A 4,326-nucleotide genomic window follows, 5' to 3' on the forward strand; every position below is an offset into this window, starting at 1 on the left:
TCTTATGTGTCCTGAGAATTTTCCACTGGATCCTCTGCACTAAGCAAGTCAATGAGTGAAAGAGATCAAGGAAGATCTCATAAGACACATGGCCTGGCATAGAAGTAGCACACATACATTTAATCTGGCTTTATTGGCCGAAACCCAGTCACATGCCCCAACCCAATGGCTAGGGTATTCTTGTATGCCCAAGAAGAGGAAATGGGATTGGGGAGCATCTAGCTAGCTCTGCCACAGATGGTGACAGATCCAAAGTCATGTGGGACACAGTTGAAGGAACTGGATAAAGTGTCAAACTGGAAAAAAATGATACCTGTTCTCAAATATACCTCCCTCAAATATTCAAAGTGCTGTTGTGTGGAATAAGGAATATACTTATTCTGGATAGCTTCTGAAGGCAGAACTAGGAAGAAAGAGTGAGACAAATGGGACAAAGTTTTATCTGTTTAATATAAGAAAGAACTTGCTATCAATAGAGCTGTTCATCTCAGAGCAGATTACTCTGTGAGTACTAATAAATACTATTTTATTAAGTGCTTACTATGTGCTAAATTCTTAAATCATTTGGTTATAATAACTACTCTTGAAATAGTACTACTAATATCCATACTTTGCAGATGAAGAAACTGGTCTTAGAGAGATTGTGTAACTTGCCCAATGACGCACATATAGTAAGAGGCAGGACCAGGATTTGAATCCTGGTCTTTTTGAACCCAAAGTGTGTGCACTTAAACCCTAGGCCATACTGCCCTTAAGGAATTTTGTTATTAGGTGGTGTGGATAATAACAGTTCAGCAGGGATATTTCAAAGAGGATTTCTTCATTGTGTTTGAGTTGGACTGAAATGGAAGCTGTCTCATGATAGGTATGTATAAAGAAACTTCTGAGTACTCACTTCAGAAGCACATACATTAACATTGGAATGATACAGAGAAGATTAGCATGGTGTCTGTGCAAGGATGACACGCAAATTCCTGAAGCATTCCATATTTTTACCACCTGAATTTTTGTAAAAATAAAATAAATAAAATAATTTAAAAAGAAACTTCTGGGGACATTGAAAGGGTTGGTTAAGTAACTAGTGCTTTGGTGTTGGGTGCTGAGGGAAGCACAGGACTCATACAGGGAAGCAAAGTTAAGCAAAATTCATTGCTGTTCCAGCTAAAACTTCACCATGAGTATGTGGTTGCCATAAGTGATTAATAAACAGTAGGAGGTTTGGGGGTGAAAATGACTCATGGGGCTACGTCCTATGCATGAGGGTTTGGCTACCACCAAAGCAAATCTTGATACAGCCACTGCCAGGAGTATTGCTGGGCTTCAGCTGGATGCTCAACATCTCCCCCTACAGGAGTCAGAGATGCAAATCCTCTACTTGTGTTGGCTGTAGGAATTTGTTTAGTTCACACTCAGTCACATAGAAGCAGGCGCTGGCAGCCTTAGTAATTTTGTCAGGTAGCCATGGAGACGCTATGTTGCTTCAGAAATTCATGGTCTACAAAGGGCGAGTGGATTCTGAAAGCATTGGAAACGCATCATAATTCCCTGTCTCTGGCTTGCATTTGTAAAAGCAGATGAGCAAAACAAATATAATCGGACCCAAGTATCCAAACCGATGAAGAGACTCATTGCACAGAACACAGTACTACTAGTCCTGCATCCTACAACAAGCAAGTTCTTATCTGGACTCAAGTGGCTATTCAGGAATTGCTGCATGCCAAGAATACAACACTGCAAGAAAATGCTCTCTAGTTTGTAAAAATTTATACCCTGTCTAAAGTGGTTCAGAAGTCACTGCCTATGCCATTTAAATGTGAAACAAAACAGAGTTCACCCCAAAGGAGAAGAAACAGTAAATATATTTGGAGCACAGAATTGAACAGACTGCCACACTTAGGCAAGAAAATTGCTACACGATTTCCAGTAGCTAAAGCTGTAAGAGAAACAACAGTTATATATTTTTCATTTTCTGACAACAGGAAGCAAATAAATCCATCAGCAGATAATTTTTTTTTCTCCATGCAAATAAATGAAATCACCAATGAATGGTATGGGTTCTTGTATAAAATACAGAGATTTATGGAGTGAACAGAATCTTAACTTCAGTATAAAAGATACTGAAATGAGCCCTCAGATGGCTCTTGAATTAGACATCCATAAAGACAGAGAGCATAACTTTAAGTAACAATGAAGTCATTTTTGTAACAGGCTCTGTTGACACTGTGCAGAAATTCTTTTTCCAGGGTTTAAGTTAATAGAGGGATAGAACTGTGAAGCTCTATATCAGGGATTCTCAAGCTTTAGTGAATGACTTTGGGAGCTTGATAAAAATTTGGATCCTTAGGCCCCTTTCCCAGAGCTTTGGATTCTGTAGGCCTGGAGAAGGGCCTAGAAATCTGCATTTTTAACTCTCACCCCACCAAGTGCTTGAGATGGAGGTGGGCTGTAGATCCGATTTTGAGAAACACAGATGGGGTGACATAAGTGGACTTTGAGCAGGTGTTAGGCCAAGATCTGTTTGCAATGGGAGGGAAACTAGCTGGAGGCATTTCACAGCCTCTGTGCAGCTGAGGCTCATTTGGAAGAAGGGCTCAAGGTCTAACGTGGGCCAGGAACTACACTAGATGCTTGCATACACTGACTCTCATAAAGAACCAAGAAGCCACAGGCAGCATTTCTCTTCACAACACATTAGATTTGATGTCTATTTAAATTATCTGCCATGAATTGCTTAGAGCAAAAAGCTTACTATAACATTCTAGTTACAGGATTATGTGAGCATTGTGGTATGTCCAGAGTCCCAGGAATGTTAAGTGTATCCCTAGATGGCCCCATTTTTTCTATTGCTCACAGTTATGAAACATAGTTTAAAACTTGTGTCCCCATGAAAGGAATTTGTGCTTTGAAGTTCTTCCTACATCTGAGAAATCTAAACATGCCAGTGGTCATCATAAAGTAACCCTGTGGGCCTGAGGGGAATGTGGGTGTGCACGAGTGATGGGCAGGGAAGCTGCGGACAGGATTAGAGAGCTCCTTCCATTTTTCCCATTACTGGTCACCACAGGTCGTGCTGGTTTGAAAACAGAAACAAAACAAACAAGGAAAAACCCACCTAGCTTTTTGGGTTAAAGAATGGTTAACTTTGGGGCCGGGTGCGGTGGCTCATGCCTGTAATCCCAGCACTTTGGGAGGCTGAGGCGGACGGATCACAAGGTCAGGAGATCGAGACCATCCTGGCTAACACGGTGAAACCCCGTCTCTACTAAAAATACAAAAAATTAGCCAGGCGTGGTGGCGGGCACCTGAAGTCCCTGCTACTCCAGAGGCTGAGGCAGGAGAATCGCTTGAACCCGGGAGGAGGAGCTTGCAGTGAGCTGAGATCGTGCCACTGCACTTCAGCCGGGGCAACAGAGCGAGACTCCATCTCAAAAAAAAAAAAAAAAAGGTTAACTTTTTGGGTTGGTGTCGGTGCACATCTCTAGTCATGATAGTGTGTCCAGAATTGGTGAGTTCTTGGTCTCACTGACTTCAAGAATGAAGCCGCAGACCCTCGCAGTGTTACAGCTCTTAAGGTGGCGCGTCTGGAGTTTGTTCCTTCTGGTGTTTGGATGTGTTTGGAGTTTCTTCCTTCTGGTGGGTTTGTGGTCTCGCTGGCTCAGGAGTGAATCTGCAGACCTTCGCAGTGAGTGTTACAGCTCTTAAGGCAGCGCGTCTGGAATTGTTCGTTCCTCCCGGTGGGCTCCTTGTCTCGCTGGCTTCAGGAGTAAAGCTGCAGACCTTCACGGTGAGTGTTACAGCTCATAAAAGCAGCGTGGACCCAAAGAGTGAGCAGTAACAAGATTTATTGCAAAGAGCGAAAGAACAAAGCTTCCCCAGTGTGGAAGGGGACCCGAGTGGGTTGCCACTGCTGGTTTGGGCAGCCTGCTTTTATTCTCTTATCTGGCTCTACCCACATCCTGCTGATTGGTAGAGCCCAGTGGTCTGTTTTGACAGGGTGCTGACTGGTGTGTTTACAATCCCTGAGCTAGACACAAAGGTTCTCCAAGGCCCCACCAGAGTAGCGAGATACAGAGTGTCGATTGGTGCATTCACAAACCCTGAGCTAGACACAGGGTGCTGATTGGTGTGTTTACAAACCTTGAGCTAGATACAGAGTGCCCATTGGTGTATTTACAATCCCTGAGCTAGACATAAACGTTCTCCAAGGCCCCACCACAGTGGCTAGATACAGAGTGTCGATTGGTGCATTCACAGACCCTGAGCTAGACACAGGGTGCTGATTGGTGTATTTACAATTTCCCAGCTAGACATAAAGGTTCTCCACTT

General features: G+C 43.3%; 1 non-coding gene across 1 annotated transcript; it reads left to right on the forward strand.

Annotated features, from left to right (window-relative positions):
- Nucleotides 1-887: 887 nt before the first annotated feature.
- Nucleotides 888-994, forward strand: LOC115933938 (U6 spliceosomal RNA). The gene has a single exon (XR_004069764.1). It is a non-coding gene; the product is annotated as a U6 spliceosomal RNA (small nuclear RNA).
- Nucleotides 995-4,326: the final 3,332 nt, after the last annotated feature.

Source organism: Gorilla gorilla, chromosome 11 (assembly GCF_029281585.2).
Source record: "Gorilla gorilla gorilla isolate KB3781 chromosome 11, NHGRI_mGorGor1-v2.1_pri, whole genome shotgun sequence".
NCBI classification, from domain to species: domain Eukaryota; kingdom Metazoa; phylum Chordata; class Mammalia; order Primates; family Hominidae; genus Gorilla; species Gorilla gorilla.